We start from the raw sequence: 23,193 nt of genomic DNA, 5'->3' as shown, positions 1-23,193 counted from the left end.
GAGATCAAATCTCTCTTTGGCTACATTACCTTCCATGCAATATTATAGACTTTTGCTCCCTCTACCTTGCTTCATTAGCCCAAGATAGAAGGCATTCTAACTTGAAGGAAACTCATAGAAATCCCTTTTATTCCATTCTCTCTGTTGCTTTGGTTTTTAAAATATTTTTCTATTCTTTTATCGTCATTTAATTGGGTTTTAGGAGGAAAAGGAAAAAAGAATGTATACTTTGGTCTGTCACCTTGACTGAAAGATGTTTTGTTAATTTTGTGTATCAAGTGGGATATTCTATTTGTTTTTAACTGATTATTAAGTAATGAAGCCTCTACTATTCTATAAATTTATTTATTTATTTATGGCTGCATTGGGTCTTCGTTGCTGTGCACGGGCTTTCTCTACTTGTGACGAGTGGGGGCTACTCTTCGTTGTGGTGTGTAGGCTTCTCATTGCGGTGGCTTCTCTTGTTGCGTGCAGAGCACAGGCTCTAGGCGTGTGGGCTTCAGTAGTTGTGGCACGCAGGCTCAGTAGTTGTGGCACAAGGGCCCAGTTGCTCCGTGGCATGTGGGATCTTCCCAGGCCAGGGCGCGAACCCGTGTCCCCTGCATTTGCAGGCGGATTCTTAACCACTGTGCCACCAGGGAAGTCCTTACTGTTCTAAAATATATTGTACCTCTTAATGGAAAGCAATGGAGATGGTGAAAAATAACTCTAGACTGAGAGTTAATTCATTCCTAGTTCCAGTTTTGATGATTCTAGCTATATGAAGTGAAACAAGTCACTTAACCTTTTCAATTTCAGTACCTTCATCTGTAAAACAGTCATGTTATTCTATATACCCTTCTAAGATCCTTCCAGTGCTAATATTCTGACTCTGTTTTATCCCAAGACAAGGTATCTCAATTGGCTACCTTTGAGTACAGAAAAATTTGATTATTTTAGTACAAGTTTTAGGAACATTAAATCTCAAATCCAAACTTTTGAGTTTTAAGTCTTAGGTCTACATGCTTTAAAATCTTTTAATGCATTTATAGATACAGGTAGACATAGAGCAACTAGATGTATGACAGTCCAATTCTGACATTGATTACCTGGTGTTAGTATCAGACTCCACAGGCATAAGGGCTCAGTCCCACAAGATTGCCCCCACTTCAGATGCCAGTCACAAGTATCCAGGTTATCCACACTTGTTCAACTTGGCTACTAAGTTGGGGGTTTTTACAACCCCCCCTCAAGTTTGACAATTTGCTGGAATGACTCCCATAACTCAAGAAAAAGTTATACTTACTATTATAGTTTGTTATAAAGGATACAAATGAACAGTCAGATGACAGGTACATAGGGCAAGGCCAGGAAGAGTCCTGAGTGCAGGAACCTCTGTCCTGTGGAGTTGGAGTGTGCTACTCTCCTAGCACATGGATGTGTTCACCATTTCCTAAGTTCCCAGAACTCTGTTATTTGGAGGTTTTATGGAGGATTCACTACATAGGCATTGGTGATTAACTCAATCTTCAGCCCTTCTCCACTCTCTGAAGGTTGGAGGGTGGGACTGAAAACTTCCAAGTTTTTAATCAGGGCTCAATCTCTCAGGGACCAGCCCCACCCTGAAACTATTTAGGGACCTGCCAAGAATCACCTGACTAGAATGAAAGGTGCTCCTCTCACCCTTATCACTTAGGAAATTCCAGGGGCTTTGGGAGCTCTGTGCCAGGAAATGGAGAAAAAGACAAAATATTTTTCTTTTTATAATATATAATATGTATATATTATATACATGCATATATATGCATATTTCTTTCCCATTTTAAAAATTGGTAGAAATGTCTCTTTTTACTTTAAAGTCTTGGATTTTAATTCATTTCTTTATTAAAGAAACTTTTATAAGAAACTGATTAGAGTACATAAGCAAACAATATCTAGAATTTTACATACATACTCAACTGGTTTCATCAAGGGCATAAAATACTCCCTTGTGGTATATTAGATACTTTGGGAAGCTATGTTGACTCTTCAAGTCGCCAGGGTACCATTTAGTAAATTCCAACTTCAATGGATTATTAACTTTTTAGATAATATATTTCAATTAAAACAAAATTGAATCTCCATGAAATCAAATGGCTGATGCTGAGTTTAGTCTATGAGCAGGAAAGTAAGCACTGGAAATGTTGCTTAAAGATGTATTACCTATAAGAAATCCAATCACTTCAGAAGTGAGCTAACCATACATGGAAGGAATGGATATACATCTTAACACTCCATCTTCCTTAGAGATTCTCCCAGATCTTATCTCTAAAAAGGAGAGCTTTACAAAGTAATCCTCACCTGAATGCTACAAAAATAACCGCTTTTAAAAATTCAGCTTGGAAGGTGTTGGTATTAATTTCCCTCACATAATTATTTTGAGTAAGTTAGAATTCTTCAAACCTACTACACTTACAGAGCTAGATTGTCTCAGTGCATGTAAACTATACTCTGCTAACTATCAACTCATTTTGAAAGTAGAATTAACTATTTCTTACCCATTAAGGGCACATTTGAATGCATTGAAGAGCAGTTATTGCAACCCACATCACCTAAACTTTCACATACTGGCTTAGTTTTGAATTGTGATTCAAAGCCTTACTAGATTCACTGAATCCTATAGATAGAAGAGACATTTTGTTCTATTTATTTATGATATTTTTGACATTGATTTTTGTTATGCTACTTTAACTTTGTGTGGTTTTCACTGTCTACTCCTGTTAATGTCCTGATTGGCCTGTATACACAACCCACTGAGGAATGAGTCCGTTAAAGTGCGCTCCTATTAGTACAATGCAAGTTCTGCATAGTGCCAGCTTAGAGTAAATATTTGATGGAACATTTCTCTCTCTCTTGAGAATTTTTGATTTTATCTCCTACCCACCCACATTTTTGCTTTTAGTTTAAATAGTCTAGTTCAGTACTTTCTTATTCTGACCGAATTAAACCTTTGGTGATACCTATTTCTAACATAGCCTAGCTTTTAGTTTTCTTCTTTTAAAATATATCTCCCAGGTTCAGACTACAAGCAAAATGTTGATAGCATGAATATTTCTAAATTTTTAAAGATAATATTCCTTCTTTCCTTCCTTTCTCTTTTGGTTAAAAAAAAAAGATATAAAAAATATAACTGAAATTGTTACTTCCAAATTACTACTTCATCATTTGACCGTCATGGGCATATTGTAATCTTTCTCAACTCATATAGTAAATAAACTAGTTTATAAAACATGATCAACCAAAAAACTTCAAGCCGGTTTATATAAATTTACTGGATGAAAAAGACCTTTACGACTTTGTGTACTAACTGATCCTCTGTAGCTAGAATCTCCTATGGCATGGTTCTTCCAATGTAATGGAGAACATCCATGTTATATAAATGAGCCAAAGATGGCTTCTGTGTATTGTTTATTTCTTCACTTCAGGCTGAGGTCCATTAGCTTAAAAGCCCACTGGAGCTGAACTCAAACATTTTTGCATTCCAATTATTATCAATACTATTTTTATTGCTATATATTGGACATATAACACGGCATAAGTTTGAGGTGTACAACATGTTGACTTGATACACTTACATATTGCAATCCAAACAAGCAGATTTTCAACCTTCTAGAGCCTACCTGCTTTGCATACCCCACAAAACCACACCCAACATCTGCCAGCTATAGGTAAGGTAAGTCTTACAGATAAAAGATCCCAAGCTGCTGCTGCCCATTGGAGCACTCTGACCCAGAGACTGTTTGTTGTGCTATTGAGTGATGTCATCTAGACAATTAAGCACCCTTTCTGAGTCCTCTCTTTCCTGGGAGTTCTCAGGCCTCCCTCCCCTTCTGAGCAGGGACAGTGCCAGTAGCCTCTGGACAGTATCCTGCTATGAGGGACTTCCTCTGAATGGTAACAAGAGGCAAAGAAAGTCATTATATAATGATAAAGGGGTCAATTCATTAAGAAAATATAACAATTGTAAATACTGATACATATGCACCCAACATTGGAGCACATAAATGTATTAAGCAAATACTAACAGATCTGAAGGAAGAAACAGACAACAATACAGTAATACAGACAGTCCCCAACTTATAATGGTTTGACTAACAATTTTCAACTCTAGCATTCAGTACTGCAAATTTTGAATTTTGACATTTTCTCTGGCTAGCAATATGTGGTAAGTAAGATACTCTCTCAGGATGTTGGGCAGTGGCAGGGAGCTGCATCTCCCAGTCAGCCACATGATATCAAGGGTGAACAACCTATACACTTACAACAATTCTGTACCCATACAACAATTCTGTTTTTCACTTTCAGTACAGTATTCAGTAAATTATATGAGATATTTAATACTTTATTACGAAATAGACTTTGTGTTAGATGATTTTGCCCAAATGTAGGTTAATGTAAGTATTCTGAGCATGTTTAACATAGGCTAGGCTAAGCTATGATGTTTGGTAGACTAGGTATATTAAACGCATTTTTGACTTATGATATTTTCAACTTACAATAGGTTTATTGGGATGTAACCCCATTATAAATTGAGGAAGATCTGTAGTAGGGGACTTAAATACACCACATTCACCAATGGATAAATCATACAGCCAGAAAAATCAAGAAGGAAAAGTTGGACTTAAATCATACTTTAAACCAAATGGACCTAACAGACACACACACACACATATATAAAACAGTCTATCCAATGCAGGGGAATACACGTTCTTCTCAAGCACACATGGAACATTCTCCAGGATAGATCATATGATAGGTCACAAAACACGTCTTAATAAATTTAAGAAGACTGAAATCATATCAAGTATCAAACACTAATTCAATAAACTAATATGTTGAATTAAAATGGCTAGCAAAAGGAATTCATGAAGTGTTGCAGATGAACACCTTACTATAACAGCATAGAAAAGGTCTTGCATTAAAATGCAGGAGAAAACAAAAACTCTTTGGCTCCAAATGCAATACTGAACTACATAGTTTTAGTAAAGCTTAGCTGATCAACAGGATATATGGGGATATGCAAAATTCCGTTAACTGTGCTAACTCTTAATATTTGCATCCATATTTTGAAGGAGAAATAATATTAACTTTATTGTTATTGAAATAAATATAACAAGTTGCTAAATTATGCTTACCCTCTTGATAGACAATAAGTATGTTTTTAATTGCAACATTCCTTTAAAAGTTGAATCTATTAAAGTCCAGATATAAAGATAATTTACTTAATAATGTCATACTATCATTTTCTCATATGTATTGTAATGTATAGATGTAGATTACAGATGGAATGACTAAAATATTCCTCAAAAATGATTGATATTATGCAGAAAAAAATAAGTTCAAACCCCAAACAAAATACTGGAAATAAAAATAGTTTGTCATATTATGCCAATTTATGGCTGTGTAAAGATAACAGGCTTTTCCTATTTGATCAAAGTACCCAACAATTTTAGGTAAATTTACTTTATAAAAGTTAGTCAGTAAATAAACATTGTACATAAGCCCTGTGGCATTTTTTCTTGTGTGTGAGGCTATGGCTCTACAAATAATTATATAAGTTGCATTCTTTCAGAGTGTTCAGAGTATAATGGGGGACATGACATATATGAAACATTAGTTGGTCTTCCTTATATTGCTCAGGAAAGATATTTTTCTCTATTAATTTTTTTTCTATTAATTTTTAAAATGTAATATATGAAACATACTGTGAAAACCAACATCCAAGATGGACCCCAGTGATCCACATTTTGGATATTTATGCCCTTGAATAGTTTCCTCATATATTTAATGTATTTAATAGTTTCCTAAGATATTTCGTCTGTTGGTGTGTGACTTCCAAAGCTAGGTCATAAAATGCATTGCAGTTTCTACCTTGCTTTCTCTTGGATCACTTCTGGGAGAAGCCAGCTAACACATGGTGAGAAAACTCAAGCAGCCCAGGTATAGGTACAGTATAGAAGAACTGAGCTCTCTTGGCAATAGCCAGCACTAGCCATGTGAGTGAGGCATCATGGAAACAGACTCTCTAGCTCCATTCAGTAATTTTTTTTTTTTTTTGGCCGTGCAGCTTGCTTGCAGGATCTTAGTTCCCCAGCCAGGGATTGAACCCAGGCCACAGCAGTGAAAGTGCCTAGTCCTAACCACTGGACTGCCAGGGAATTCCCCATTCAGTAAATTCTTAAGATGAGGGCAGCCTTGGCTGACATCTGACTGAACCTCATGAGAGGCCCTAAGCCAGATCCATACTGCTAAGCTGCTCCTAAATTTCTGCCCAACTAACATATAGGATAATGTGCAGCAATAGATAAATAATACACCATAGAAGACAATATATGTAACATATATGTTATTATAAAACATAATAATAAACACCTGTGACACCACCCTCCCCAAAATTTATAAAATAGGACATTATCATATATGTTAGTATAGCACTTTTAAACTACTATTGATTGGTATTGCCTGTTTTCTGGCAGAATATGTGCCCTCATCCAACTTTTTTATTTCTTTTTTAGGAGCGGCTTGGCTATTCCCTTTGCCATTTCCTATACATTTTATTTTCAATTACCCCAGGCTCAAGATCTTGGGATCCATGAAAGACACTTTTGGGATATTCATTTGAATTGCATTTTGGACAACTGAGTATTTGACATTGAATTCTCTTATCCATTAACTTCATTTGTTTAGGTCTTTCAGTAAATGTTCATAACATTCCTCATACATGTTTCACACATCTTTTGTTGGATTTATACTTAGGCACCTTACATAGCTATAGAAGTTGCTCTTCATTAGCTTATTTCATTAAATTTTAATTCCTAATTTTCATTAGCTTATTTATCCCAGAGGTAGGAACATAACTATCATTTTTAATTTTTTTAGAAAAACCAAAGGATTTATTATTATTTTTCTTCTTATTGCTGTTCAGCTCATTCAGACCTTGCATAAAGAAATTGTTTGGTAATACTGGAAATCAAACCAATTTTTGCAACCATATCCTAATGATGAGCAAAAAATATTCACTTATTCAACACTGTATTTTCTTAGCCAAAACATTCAATGTGGCTCATACTTCTTTTTTTAGGTGATGTTAAAATAATGTAATATATGATATTCCCCATGTGTTGCCAAATATGATGGTAAAAGTGTGGTAATAAAATTCCATAGGCTAAATTAGAGGAAATCAACAAAAGTAATGTGTAAAGCAAAATATGAGAAAACATTTCAGTGAGTATGTTTGATATGCTTTATCATTTATTTCATTATTATCCTGTTAGATTTAGTTATTTACTACGGAAAAGAGAGAGATAAATTGTATACCAGCCAGTCAATTTATTGACTATTACCTATAGAATATGTATGTACCTGTATTTTGCATAAGAAAAAAATGGTTCATTTATATAACAATTGCTCTGTGTAGAGTTAATGGTAGTCAACCTTAAGTTCTATTCTATTTTCAGACCAACCATGAATCTTTGGTTCAGAGTACACATAAAATATTGTCTCATAATCCTTAAATTTGTAATCAAATATTTTTTAACAGTAAACATCATGAAATTGAGGAGAAGCTAAACTAATTTCCTAAGACAAACTAGCTATGAAATCTAAACAAAAGATTCCTTAGTTTCTCATTTTTTAGTAACAGCTTCACAAATGACTTGGAAAATCAGTCTAGAGATAAGTTTAATAAACTGCCTTTTCCCATATTCTTGAAGCTAATCATTCTTGAGAAATAATCTAGCATCACCTGTCTTTGAGTATCACAATAAAGGCAGAATTTGATATTAAAGTCTTGATTCTGGATTCTGGATTAGTCCTGGACTGATCAAGAGTCATTTCCTTTTCAGAATCCTTATTAGTGAGTTTAAGCAAGTATGTGTGAGCCCTATCTTCTCTTTTAGGCCTGCAATCTTTTCTGGTAGAGAGGTCCATTTTGCATCTCCATCTCAGCTATACTTACTATGGCTTTTGTTTTTAAGAGCTGGTATACCAGAAGTAAGGCAGACGTAACCTCTCAGAGCAGCCAAGGAAGCATCAGTGGAATAAAAAATGGAAATCAATGGGAATCCCGCAGGAATTACAGAATAAAAGATTATATGTGCTGCCTCTGAGTCAACCTTCAATGCCCAATGTAAGGGTGTTTCTCAAAGATGTTCTCTGATTCTTCTTGAGCTGTAGCCAGCGTCTTGGCTCTTCAGCCCTAGTCTTGCAGGATCTAGGAATGGGGACCTCTTCACCACCTCCTTGTCCTACTCCAAGAAATTTATAAAAGAATTGCTTTCTTAGTCCTGCTATCACAAAAGTCACCCTGTAGCAATTTAGCATAGCACCGAAAAGTCTTTTGATATCAGAAGAGGTAATTTTTTATGTTTCTATGTTTATTTTTGACTTATAGTTGAGGTAGAGAAATGAAGCTGTAAGCTCTCTCAGTACTGGAGAGTATAATTGAGAAAAGCCTTTTGTGATTTGAAATATTTTCCTACCTCTGGCGGGTGAATGAATTAGATTATACAGTCTAAATTATTATACAGTCTAAATTATTATACAGTCAAAATTATTCTAATAATAATTATATAATTATAATAATTATATTATAGAATTATATTATATAATTAATATGTTATATTAATATACATTATATATATAATTATATATTATAAGGCTTATATATTAATTATAAGGCTTAATTAATTATTAATTATAAGGCTTATTAATTATAAGGCTTATATAATTATATTATTATATAACTATATAATAATTATATAATAATATAATTATATTATTATAATATAATTATAATACTTATAATTATAATTATAATTACAATTATAATATAGTTATAATAGTTATAATTATTACAATAATTATATAATAATTATAATTATAATTATTATAATAATCTATTATAATAGATTATACAGTCTAAATTATTATATAGTCAAAATTAATGGAGCTTTATGTTAATGGATTTATAGAGATTTATAAATGCTTCTCTGTATCTAGCAGTTCCAAAGATTTACAGAAAAAAAAGAAACTGAAACTTCAGATGTGCTAGCCTTTGAAGAGAAAAAAATCTTTTCTTACAGAAATTTTCAGCATCTTTATATAGAAACCCAAGTTCATATATTCAGAGTGAATCTTTTTACAAATTAGACTGGTTTCAGAACAGCTATATGCCTTTTCTCTAATTTTTATGTGTTAAATATAATACAATCAATGAATTTTGTTTTTTACTATATTTAGGTTTGGTTTTTCAGGAAGAAACTAGTAATTCTGAGCTTCATAAACTTTTTATATTGGCTTATTGATCAGATAAGCAAATTTAGTTCTATACACTGATTAGGATTGTGAAAAATTTAAAACTATGTGTTCATAATTCTGACAAAGCTTTTATGTGAACTGTAAGGTAATTATGTACAAAGTAGTATAGAGGTCTAAACGTGATTTCAAAGATTCTTATGTAGACACATGAGCTTTGCTCATCTGCTACTTGTTTTGCATGACAGATGTTTTCTTTGTGAAAAAGAAGTTAGTTAAGTTGGTTAAAGGATATAGTTTCTGTGGGTAACTTAGACTCTACTAAATTAACAACAGCAGAAAAGCACAACTGTGTGTAAAAGGTAATGGGATGTGTTTTATTAAAAAAATGAGAGTAGTTTGTAAAATAAGGTATTTGTTTCAAAATGTGAAAGAGGTTAATAAAAGACATAACCTGAATAGACATAGAAAGTTGCATAATTTTTACAGGAAAGAAATTTAGTCTTGGCTTATAATAACTGCAAATAATGGAGCTGAAAAAAAAACATTGAAATGTATTAACATTTTGACAAATTTTGCTCAATGTTGATGGGCTTACTCGCAAGATGATTTATAAAGAAAGGAGCTCATGAATCTTATTTGGTTTTCTCTTTGTTAAAATGAAAATTGATCTTGAAGTTTTTAGTCTTAACAAGGAGTATTAAAAAGGTTACTCTTTGTGTAATCCGCTCAGAAAGCAGAGATTCAGTATCTCAACCAGAAAAATTTCAGTGCTCTGTGTTGAATTTATTGAGCTCTATAACAGGAGTAAGCAATTTTTTTTTCTGTAAAGGGCCAGATGATAAAGATTTTAATCTTCTCAGATTATAAGGACTGTAAGATCTGTCACAACTACTCTGTCACTGTAGTGGGAAAGTAGCCATAAATATGTTTATAAATTATTAAGTGTGGACATGTTCAATAAACCTTTATTTATGAGCATTGAAATTTCATATAACTTTCACATGTCACAAAATGTTATTACTATTTTAATTTTTTTCAACATTAAAAAATGTAAAAACTATTCTTAGCTTATAAACTCTACCCATGAACTCATGACTAGACCTATGGATCATGGTTTGCTAACTTCTGTGATAGATTTTTTAAAAAAATAACAGAACATTTTTGAAAGAGCTAAAATTTCTTAGAACCATGTAACCTTTTTCTATATTTATTTTAAAATATAATATTGTCACTTTGATTAAATAGATAAGCAAATATTGTTTCTCAGGTGCCTGTCATTTCATCTTAATCAAGTATTTAAATCTCCTTTGATAACTATTTTGATTTTGTCTTCTCAAGATCAGACCCTTAATTCAAAAAAATTAAGATATCTTTATACCTGAAAATATCTTTGAGATTTCCCAGTGTGCCCTAGAAAATCACAAAGATTTCTTCTTTCTCCTTATTAAGAAAAAAAGATACTATAAATACTTAGGTTTATTTGGTCTGCTCCATATTTATTAATTAGCTCAATACTATTATAAGAGATGAATGAGAATAATAATTAAAAAGATAAGAGGAGCTCATCCTTACCTAGGTTAATTTTATACATGTAAAATGCTTTTAATATTAAAATTTAAGGGTATTTGTCAATGTGCTCATTATTCATAATATCTGGTTCTTACCCTCAAGGGAAAACGGATGAAAATCTTATGAAATAGTTATGTGTTGTACACTCCAATGGCTCTTTTTCATTTTGATATTATTGATTACTGTAATAAATTAACAACAGCCATTTACTCTCATATACAGGTGAACTTTGCTTTTCTCTGATTCTTACTTAAAACATGAGTTAGAACTCATGCTTTCAACAAAGAAGGTCAGTCTCTGTGTCTCAAGAAAAGGACTCTACCAGATATCTTAACTAGTACATCAAAGAATAGACTTTTGGCTGAAGATTGTTAATCTGGTATCACTTAGAAACCTTTCCAACTATACCAGAGGACCGAGTCAAGCTTTCCAGGACTATTTTATTTCATAACAAGATGACTTCAGGAAAGCAGACTACTGATTTGAGATCCAGGGGAACAAAAATTAATTACATTGGACTAAATAAACTGATGGGAAAATTTTAATAGCAGTTATTTGTTTGGAAGATTTTTTATGTCGTTTTAATGCTCTATTGACTGATGAATATATAAGAACTCACTTTTTCTTCCTTCCAGATCTCTTACCCTCAATTTAGAATATTATGCTTTTATAAATGGAAATGAAGCATTTAAAAATGGAATCTAATTTCCAATTAAGTCTTATAGTTCACAAACAAATATTCTTAACGAGTTTTCTTATTTTTTTTTCTGGTAATAGTTATACAAAAAAAATTAATAAAGAGAAACCTTAATTAAATAGAATTGGGAGACCAGAACCGGGAGCTCTCATGCCCAGCAAGGATAGCCCAGCCCAACAGGAAGAAGAGAGTCCTCTTCTTTCCTGGCAAGGACTCAGCCAATGAAAAACCCTGAACTCTTTGTTTACTATAGCCCTCCCAACTTCCTTTTCCTCTCTGTAAAAGTGTTTTTCTTCCTTTACCCTGCAGGGGGACTTGTCTGGGGCTCACCATGGTTGTAGACTCCGAATTGCAATTCTCTGCTGATCCTGAATAGTTCTATATTTGCTGGAGAAATATGTGGCAATCTATTGATTTCAGGTCAACATTTTGGTGGCCCATGTGGGGACCATTGAAGACTCCCATTGGTTCCAGGCCTGGTGAGCACAAGGTGCAGTACCCACAACTGAGTCCATTGTCACTCATTGCTTTTCTCGCCAACCCTGGAGTTTGAAGGTATGTCTTTCTCCTGGATCAGAGCTCATGTTCTCTTTGTGTTTGATGCTCTCCAGGCTTTATTTGGGATCTATTTAAAGGTTTCTGGTTAAGGCCTTGTTCTTTATGCAGTACTTAAGTTTGATACTTCCCTCTTATCTTGAGATCAGACTGTTTCCATCAAAGCTGGCTGAAAATGCCTTTGGCCTAGTTCCTTTGGGAAGGGGCTGCTTTGAATAAAACTATGCCAGTTTTTCAGACTTTGGCCTATTCCTTTGGAAGGGCTGTCCTCTGGGGACTGGCTAAAAAAGGCCAGATCCTCCAGGACAGGGCTGTCTCCTTAAAACTGGCTGGGATTGGCTTGAAAGCTGTGTGAATTGAGCCGTTTGAGCTGTTTGAAGATTGATCTTTACTCTAGAGGAAAAACCTCTGAAAAGGCGCTCCTAATTATCTAAATATCTTGAAACCCTCCCCCCAACTCTAGCTGATTTCATGTTTAAAAACCATGGCCCTTCCTCATGTACATTTCTAACTAAATGGACTCACCTGACCAAAGGCAATTTAAAGTATCAATGTCCATAATTGGGTGTGGTTTGTCCTGGAACCCCAAGCAATAAACACTGTTATCACTCCACATTATATTGTTTCTAACCCTGTTGTTACTAACTCTGTTGTTACTATCATCCATTCCCACCAGAAGTAAATTCTTTACTGGAATGGACTTATGCAATGCATTCTTTAGTATCCCAGTAGATGAAGCTAGCCAATACATTTTTGCCTTCACCTTAGAAGAAAAACAATTCACCTGGAGAGTAATGCCTCAGGGTTTTACTGAGAGTCCTTTTTTCCAGCAAATCCTGAAGGCTGATCTGGATGACATTAACTTCCCTAGAGGCTCTACTTTGTTGCAATATATGGATGATTTGCTTCCTTGCTCTCCTTCTTAAGCCTCTTCACAGGAAGACAGCATCCACTTGCTAAGGCTTTTAGCCTTAAAGGGACATAAGGTCATCAAAGAAAAAATGCAGTTTGCCCAAACTCTGCTTTGATATTTAGGGCATCTAATATCAAAACAAGGGCTACACCAACATCCAAATAGACTTCATGATGTCCTAAGTTTCCCAAAACCTGAAACTAAGTGCCAACTGTAAGGTTTATTCAGACTAGTTGGTTATTGCCAAAACTGGATTCCAAATTTCTCTCTTACGGCCAAACCCCTATATGCTTTACTCAACAGTAACAACTCAAACCCAATTTTATGGGACGAACCAGATGACATAGCCTTTAAGGCCTTAACGGAGAGTTTGATGAACCTGCCCTTGGGCATCTCAATTATCAGATTCCCTTTTCCTTGGGGTTCTCACCAAAAAGCACAGGGACCCATAGGGTATTATAGCCAGCCACTGGACCCTGTGGATATGCCCCTTGCCTTAGAGCCATTACTGCCACTTTCCTTTTTATTAAGGCAACTGAGAAAATTGTTGTGGGATCTCCTTTAACCATTTTTGTATCTCATGCTGTAGAAATTCTCCTGAATTCTCATCACATTCAACATTTCTCGGGCAGCCACTTCACCTCCTATGAAGTCCTTTTGTTAACTGCCCCTCCATAACTCTTTTACATTGCAATAACCTTACATCACCAATGAAATCCCTCACGACTGCTTAATGCTGACTGACCACCTCCTGATTCCTTGTAATGACCTACAGAAAATTCCACTGGGTAACATTTACTTCTCATGGTTCACTGATGGTCTTATTTAAAAGGTAACAATGGCAAATATTGTGCTGGGTAGGCTATTGCAATTCCTTTTGAGGTTGTTGAGGCAGCATCTTTACCTATGGCCACTTTGGCCCAACAGGCTGAATTATATGCTCTTACAGGGTCTTGTACTTTAGCTAAGGATGAAACTGACAATAATTATACTCATAGTAGATACGCCTTCAGAGTAGTTCATGATTTTGGAATATTGTGGAAATAACATGGCTTCCATACTTCCAGTGGAAATAAAATTAAAAATGACCCCTATGTTCAGGACTGGACTGAAGCCTTCCCTTGCAGATAGGCTACTGCCTTTTCTATGGCTAAAGTCCTTTTGGGAAGGATTAACCCTACCTGGAAGAACTCTTCTTGAAATTCAAAGTAATCGAGAAACCCATTTTACTGGCCAGATGCTTCAACAAGTCTGTGCTGTTTGGCCAGTTTTACAAAACTTTCACTGTGCTTACCACCTTCAATCCTCTGGTGTAATAGAACACACTAATAGCATTATTAAGACTCACTTGGCAAAATTTGTAGAAGCCCTCCAAATACCTTGGCCAAAAGCATTGCCATTAGTCTTTCTAAATCTCAGATCCACCCCTTTTGGAAATCATAAACTCTTTGAGAGAGTCACAGGATACCCAATGCACTTGGCTCCTGCTTTTTTTTTTTTTTTTTGCTGCACTGTGCGGGCATGCGGGATCTTAGTTCCCCAACCAGGGATCAAACCCATGCCCCCTGCAGTGGAAGCGCAGATTCTTAACCACTGGACTGCCAGGGAAGTCCCACTTGGCTCCTGCTTTTGACCCACAACGGATAAGAGGAGAGATACTACAATATTTCAGTGACTTAATTGCTTCTACTAAAAATAACCATGTTTTGGTAGAGTAATCTTTTCACAGTGCTCCCTCAGGAGATGAACACCTTAAGTACTGTACTGTGAAACCTGGAGGTTTTGTCTATTGGAAAAGATACTTCCAAAAGAACTCCCTTTAACCTCAGTGGATAGGCCCCTATCAGGTACTGCTGACCAACCCTTGTGCCGCAAAACTCCAAGGAACAGACTCTTGGATTCGTGTGGCACACTTAAAGAAAGTTCCAGACCCTGACTGGACCTGCATATCATCTGGTGACCTGAAAGTAAAGATTTCCCAGAATTGGAGCAGATGACATCTGATGAAACAGCTTTCTCAAGATATCCAGGCCAGGCCTGTCGGAAGTTTGTTACCAAACCTTTGATGATGACATAACACTCAGATGATCTCCAGTGTTTATGATCTTGGTAACATATGGACTTTACATAAAAAGTGCCTGAGAGTTCTCCCTCCCACTCCTCATTACTCAAACGTGACCTTAATAGGTTTCCAATCCGTACACTTTCCCTACAATGTGAGACACTACAGCCAGGAAAGATTTTTCCTGGAATTGCAGGGCAAAAAGCCACTGAAACTAGAAAACCTGACTCTTGATCAGGAATGCTTTCAGAGAAAGATCTTGATCAAAACGGGGGAAATGTAAAAAATTTAAAAACAGAAACCTCTATTAATAGAGCTGGGAGACCAGAAGGAGGAGTTCTCACACCCTGCAAGGATAGCAGAGCCCAACAGGAGGAAGAAAGTCCTGTTCTTCCCTGGCAAGTACTCAGCCACTGAAAAGCCTTGGACACTTTGTTTACTATAGTCCTCCCAACTTCCTTTTCCACTCTATAAAAGCATTCTCCTTCCCTTGCCATGCAGGGGAACTTGGTTGTAGATCCCAAAATGCAATTCCCTGCTGGTCCTGAATAAACCCATCTTTACTGGAGGAGCATTTGGCTATCTATTGATTTCAGGCCAATAGTTATTTTCATTATTTCAATAAGAATCAGCCTCCATTTTACCTCAAGTTAGAAAAAAGTTGATCGTTCAACCGAAAACATACTACACTGTTATATTTGGGAATGAATCACTTATACTTGGATATAGCAAGCCCACTGTTAAAGAACAAAGATACCAGTGCCTACAAAACCATCACAGGAAACTGGTCGGGTACTTGGCTTATAGGGCTCCAGCCTCACAAGTGACAAATAAAGTCACTTTCTGGCAGGCCAGGAACCTTAGCATATTTGGGGGACCTTGAAAAGAGAAGAATTTACTAATTCTATGGGTACTACAATAAAATCTAGGGGAGAGATTTTTTTAGCCTTAACTTCCTAGCCTAGACTTTATAGAGTCTTTTAAATGGTCCAATCATGGATTCTTTAATAAAATTTACAAACAAAAGCTAATAGTTTTAAGCAGACTCACAGCTATAGAGAACAAGCTAGTGGTTACCAGTGGGGGGTGGGGTGGGGGAGGGGCAATATCGAGGTAGGGGATTAAGAGGTACAAACTACAAGGTATAAAATAAGCTATAAGGATATATTGTATTGTATATCATGGAGAATATAGCCAACATTTTATAGTAACTATAAATGGAGTATAACCTTTAAAAACTGAATCACTCTATTGTACACCTGTAACTTACATAATATTGTACAGCAACTATACTTCAATTTTAAAAAAAGCTAATAGTTTTGCCTCAGTATATGTTAAATACTATATGATCTAAGAAGCTTATATAGTTATTTAACACCACTTATTGCATCTGTGAAAATAATCAGTCTAAACTATAATGAGGCCAACCTTTTTTTCTGATCAGTATTTGGAAATTATTTATGACCAAAACAGGGAATGCTATGGACTAAAAGTTTGTGTCCCTCCAAAATTCAAAAGTTGAAATCCCCATCACCAATGTGATGGTATTTGGTGATGGGGCCTTTGGTCATAATTAGGTCATGAAGGTAGAACCCTCATGAATGGGATTAGTGCCCACTCCCCACTCAGTCCCCCTACATCCTACCGGTTCACTCTGGGGTTTCTCCCGTCTCCTTGGGCATCAGAGTTCCCCACCATAGGCCAGCAGGCACCCTAGTTGTGGGGAGATACTAACTCTGCATCTTCCCACACCACCATCTTGACTCTGCCTCCATTGATTGATTTAAGGTAAGAGAGAGAGAGAGAGAGAGAGAGTGTGTGTGTGTGTGTGTTTTGTGTGTATAGGAGGGATATTTTCAGACACATTTTTGAAAGCTCATACTAGTCAAAGGATTGAATAGATTAAAAGGGGATAATTTGGGCAATTTGGTTAGAGGGAAACTATCTATAGCACTATTTTATTTGTGGACCTCCAGAGATAGTGAATAAGAATGGTGGTAATGGAGATGGGAAAAGTGGACATCTTAAATATGTAACAGCCTGAAAACTAGGTCTTTTATGTGTGCAATTTAGTGGACATTAATGCTTTTCATTAAGATAAAATATGTTAAAAGAGGTGGGTCAGTGTTGGGGAGGTTACATGTACAGTATGGGGAATTTTTAAATGTGAGTATCCTTTGAAATATAAATAAAAATCTGAAATTTCAAGAAAGCAGTTAGGTCTGGATCTCTGAGGAGAGTTCTCAGAGATAAAAGTCTGTGAGTCATGTGTGAGCATGACTGTGAGCATGTGTGATTTATTAAAAACTTTTGAACTAGCTAAGACAGAGAAAAGAGCTCACAAATATATAAGCCTGGAAAAGAGGAACTGGTACTAAGCCCCAAAAGAAGTTAAAATTAAATTAAGAATAAATATTTTTGTATACATATTTTTAAAAAAGGATTCCTTATGAGAATATAAATAATAAATGGCTTTAATACGATAGAGGTTTCTTTCTTTCTCACCTAAAATAAGTTACATGTTTATGCAATACAGGGCTAGTTTGGTAGTTCCTTAGCAAGTGATTTTGATGATCAGGTTCTCTGGTTTCAAGATTGCTGCTGTAGCCCTAACCTCATGTCCTTATTCCAGGAAGGATGGAGAATATCCAGAAGACTTACCTAATTCATGCTTCATCTTGTTGTTCACTCTTGGGCACGAGGGCACTGGGAAATTTAGTTTCGGGATGGGCACATTGCAATCTAGAATGAAATGTGCTCTCTGTTAGCAAAGAAGGAGGGAATAGAAATTGGGGAGATAACCAGTTGTCTTGGCTATAAACATACATGGGAAAATCATTCTCATACACTACTTTTTATGGTGTGTATTAGTACAGACTTTCTGAGTGAAATTTTGGCAAATTATATTCAAATATTTAAAATTTTTATACACTTTTGATGGAGCTTTTTTACTTTTAGGAAGTTGTTCTAACAAAACAGAGTAATTCTGTCTCACCAAGTAGACTTGGGAAGTTCACAGCTATGGTCATCTTGGTATTTAGGTTGGAAACAATCCAAATGTCAAGAAGACCAGTCAAAGTTGTAGGTTCTGGATATCAACTAATTATTTCTTGAATGGGGTATGGGATATAGATGTGCCCTTTAACGTAATTCAAATTATAGGTCCTGATCCCTTTATTTTAATAATAAGGCTTAAGTAATACTAAACTTAAGACTTTGCTCTTAAGTTTTGGTATCCTGTATGGGGTCAGCTTTCCCAGAATAATCTGTTCTTTCACTCTCACTTTTCCAATGCTCTATAGCTTGCTATCTATTAAATATTGTATATTGATCTGGTCTGTTATCATTACTGGAGATAAGTAAGCCTTATCATCATCTAGATATATTTAGTGTCCTCATTCAGAGATTTCATGTCTTGGTCAATGAAGAATATGATATTTGGTTCATTCTTCATCTTGCAAAAAGCAGTTGAAATTTCTTTCTTCCTGTATATGGTGGGAGACTACCAATAATAATCAATTTGTTTCTGTAGGGTCTTAATTTTCCTAAACATAACAAATATTGAGAAAGGTACAACTTTACTCTTCCTAAAAAGTTAACAGAAAAAAGAATATTATATACATTACTCTCCCTTATCATTAAAATTAACCAATAAATTAAATAAAAATTACAATATCACCTTTCACTTACATTATAACTTTCTTGTTTTTAAACTTCATACTAAACTTTCCTTTTATGATTATAACTAAAGACTTATGCTTTTATTCACTTACTCAACTTGTTCCAAATAATTACAGTAGTATTTTCTCTGTTACACATATATTGTCAAAATTTAGACAATGAGAATCCTTTTTTAACTGAGCTCATTTGTCCTTGTACTATCCAAGCCATCTTTGAAATCCTCCTCACTTTTGGGCAGCCATATGTTCCAGGTCACAGATCAGCTATTACCCAGGAAGTGCTAGTTCATTTTACAAAGGAAAAGAAAAGGCATTAAAAAAATAAATTCTGGCCGTTGGGGGCTGCATGTCAGATTTTTCCACATGAGTAAGTCTGGTAGATAGGATGAGATTAATGCTGGGTCAAATTCTAGCTAAAACTAGAAAAGAAACTACTTTTAAAAGGGCCATGAGTTCACATTTCCAGTTTGTTATTAATTCTTTATTTTGTGGTGTGAAGTTTATTTTACCAATGACATACACACTTAGACTATTAATCCTTCCCCAAAGTTTTAAATATGTTTCCCCCTTTTAAAAATAATTCTTATGTCTCATTGACTTCCAGTTTAGTGTCAGTTCATTATCTTTCACTATTGGTTACAGTAAGAGAAAGAAATGTTCTCTAATGTGTCTATGGTTTTCAGTCATCTTATTGATAGGTAGTGAAATAAAATATGTAGAAAGAAAAGTTCACTTAATTTTCACGTTCTACAAACCAAGTTCTAGTTAATCCAAGATTGAAGCAATTATTTTTAAAGTAAAATGTCAAAATGTGCACTGTCATAATTATGTTTATGACATATATTAAATTTATGCTTTAAGTTAAAGAAAAACTCATTCTATGGAGTTATTTTTAGCAAATATAATAATGAACACCACTTAGTGTGCTGTTATGAAGCACACCATTTGTTATTTTGGAGGTCTTACTAATCCTTGTGCAAATATGAAATGCAAATACATAATTAGCTAATTTATTAATCATTCATTTGAAATATTTATTGATTATGTACTCTGTGTCAAACATTCTTCAAGGTCTAGGGATACGATAATAAATAAAATACTTACAATTCTCTCCTCCTCAAAGTTACAAAACAGTTGAGAAAACATCCAGTTAAATAAATGGTTATAATATAGCTTGATGAATGATAACATTCATCCATAGGGTAGGAGAAACAAGAATTTTATGGGAACCTATGGCAATGGAACAAAACCTGTCTTAGTGATGGTCTTCCTGAGAATGCCACATTTAGGTTAAGAACTAGAGAATGAATAGGACTTAGCCAGACAGAAGGTGGAGGTCGCATAGTGGAAGTCATAGCCTTGTGGAGTGAACGTCACCGATTTCTAGGAGTCAGACATTATCCAAAAGGCAAAAGTAAGTCATTGAAGGGACTTAGGTAGTGAATAATCAGATTTGCATTTTTCGAAATATTACTTAGACTGGAAATTGGAACTGTAGAAGGACAGGCCTTGAGGCAACAGAGCAATTAGGAGGCTGTTTCAGAACTGTAGTAAGGGAGGATAATGGCCTAGAACAGTGTGGGGCAAGTGATGATAGAAAGATGGAAAATAAGCCATATCCAAACCATCAAAAAAGTCTATTGAATTTAACATTAACATGTTTCCAGAATCTGATCACTGCTCACCATCTGCCTTGCCACCATCCTGGTACAAGCCAACAACACATCTCCTTTCAATTATTGCAATAACCTCTTAGCTAGAGTTGCCAGATTTAGCTGATAAAAATTTCATCTGGCAACACTGCTCCTAACTGTTCTCCCACCTTCTGCCTCTTCTCCACATCAGTCTTTTCTCAATATGGCAGGTAAGAGTACTGTTAGGAAAACACAACTCAATCTTGAAAAGTTCTAAATAGCCCAACTGGTCATGATGTAGTATGTTTTTTATACACTGCTGGGTTAAATTTGCTAATATTTTGTCTAGGATCTTTGCATTTATGTTAATAAGTGCTTTTGTCTCCAATTTCTTTTTCTGTCTGCCATGGTCAGGTTTTGCTATTGAGGTTATATTTTCATCATTAAACGAATTGTGGAGTAATCTATTTCCCCCCTCTCTTCTCTGGAAATGTGTTTTTAAGATTATATTGATCTTCTCTTTGCAATTGGTAGAATTTTCCTGAAAACCTTAGGCCTGGTGTTTGTTATTGTTTTACATTTTAAAATACTGATTCAATTTATTTGTTATAAGACAATGTTTTTGAGTCAATTTTTATAACTTAGTTTCTAGGAAACTATTTTGTCTAAATATTCAATCTTATTGTCATAAAATTTTTCATTGTTCTCTCTTTGTAATCTGAGTTTTACCTCTGCTTATGTCCTTTTCCCCTTTTTCTTCCCTCATATTGTTTACATGTACTGCTGTTCTTCCTGATTAATTTTGCCAGTATCTGTGCGTTATCTTTTAAAAATAATCAATTTCTGTCTTGTTGATTCTCTTTATTTTGTATTTGTTCTGAATCTCATAAATTTCCAATCTTACGTTTATTATCTACTTACTTCTATATTTGGTTTATTCTATTGTTCATATACTATTCTGTCTATATTGTGTTTTTGAAATTCTCATGTTTTTTATTTCCTATTTGTCAAAATTTCATGTAACTGTTAGATCTAGATGTCCAATTGATTTAGTTTATTTTCTTATATTATTGTGGCAAGAATATTTTATAAGTAGGGCTGTGCAATTCCTATTGATTATTTTACCTTATGTATGAATTTCCTGAATAATGAGCTGGTTGCCTAAGTAAGATCTCAATGATGAAGAATGAGTGATTAAGTATAATTAGGATATTAAGTGTAATTATCAGTTTTAATAGATTTGATATCAGTATTCGTTCTTCTTTTTGAAGCTCAAATGGTCCCATCTTTGGCTAATGGGAGTCCCTTCAAGTTGCCTCCTGTGTCCTTTTATAGTCTGTGATAGAGTCTAGGCACAGGATTTCAGAAATGACAAGATGATCAGGCTCACCTTGGATATTGCTGGTCACAGATATATTTTTAAGGAGCCCTGGTAATTCTTGTAAGTGGAAAGTAATATTTGGAGATTATATCTGGGTGGTAGGTTTGCAATTTCTACTGGGTTATCACAGCTTCTTGGGCATTTCAGTAGAGAGCTAAAACACATGTATTTTATTTATTTTACAAGGAGAAAAATAAATTTTACCTTTCCACACTACCTGGAGAGGAGTCCGTACGGTATAGTCTTCGGTTCCTGTCAGAAAGGCAAACTTTCAGAATGTTCGAAGCCCTTGACGTACTGCAAATGAAGGAGGAGGCTGTACTTAAATTCCTTGCTGCAGGAACCTACTTAGGTGGCACCAACCTTGACTTCCAAATGGAACAGTATATCTACAAAAGGAAAAGTGATGGCGTCTACATCATAAGTATGAAAAGAACCTGGGAGAAGTTTCTGCTGTCAGCTCATGCCATTGTTGCCAGTGAAAATCCGGCTGATATTGGCGTCATATCCTTCAGGAGTATTGGCCAGCGGGCTACACTGAAAGTTGTAGCTTTCTGTCACTAGGGCCAGTTCTATTGATGGCCGCTTCACTCCTGGAAGCTTCACTAATCAGATCCAGGCAGCGTTCCGGGAGCCTCGACTTTTGCTGGTTACTGATCCCAGGGCTGACAGCCAGCCTCTCACAGAGGCGTCTTAAGTTAACTTGTCTACTCTCATTCTGTGTAACACAGATTCTCCTCTGTGCTACGTGGACATTGCCACCCCACGCAGCAACAAGAGAGCCCCCTCAGTGGGCCTGATGTGGTGGCTGCTAGGCCCGGAGGTTCTGTGCATGCGTGACACACCTCCCGCGAGAACTCACGGGAGGTCGCGCCTAATCTCTACTTCCACAGAGACCCTGAAGAGATTGAAAAGGAAGAGCAGGGTACTGCTGGAAAGGCTGTGACTGAGGAGGAATTTCAGGGTGAATGGACCTCTCCAGTTCCTGAGTTTACTGCTACTAAACCCAAGGTCGCAGACTAGTCTGAGGGCATGCAGGTGCCCTCTGTGCCTATTCAGCATTTCTCTGGTGAAGATGATAACTGAGTGATGTTAAGCTGTTCCTCCACAGGTTTTTGAACAGAAAACGGCAATACAAAGCTGACGGAAAAAGAATGTTTCTAAAAAAGTAAGTAAATCAGTAAATTCTAATTTCATAATACTGATTTCCCAAATTTAAATGGAGATTATAGGATTCTGTTTCACATGTTTGATTTGTATCTTGATCTTGTCTTTTATACTGAAAATCTTGGTTCCTAGTGATATAAGTATAATTACGTATATGGTTTAATCTACTCTGTGTGATGTGGAGTATGTGTGTATTTTTATAAGGGTTTTAGAATTATCCCCAAATCAAACTTAATAATAGGACCACTAGCTGCGACTT

The 23,193-nt window shown here is 35.4% G+C and overlaps 1 pseudogene; it reads left to right on the top strand.

Moving 5' to 3' along the window:
• The first annotated feature begins 22,043 nt into the window (after nt 1-22,043).
• LOC132357034 (small ribosomal subunit protein uS2-like) lies at nt 22,044-22,853 on the top strand (annotated as a pseudogene).
• Nucleotides 22,854-23,193: the final 340 nt, after the last annotated feature.

Source organism: Balaenoptera ricei, chromosome X (genome assembly GCF_028023285.1).
Source record: "Balaenoptera ricei isolate mBalRic1 chromosome X, mBalRic1.hap2, whole genome shotgun sequence".
NCBI classification, from domain to species: domain Eukaryota; kingdom Metazoa; phylum Chordata; class Mammalia; order Artiodactyla; family Balaenopteridae; genus Balaenoptera; species Balaenoptera ricei.
This window is presented reverse-complemented; position numbering and strand designations above follow the sequence as displayed.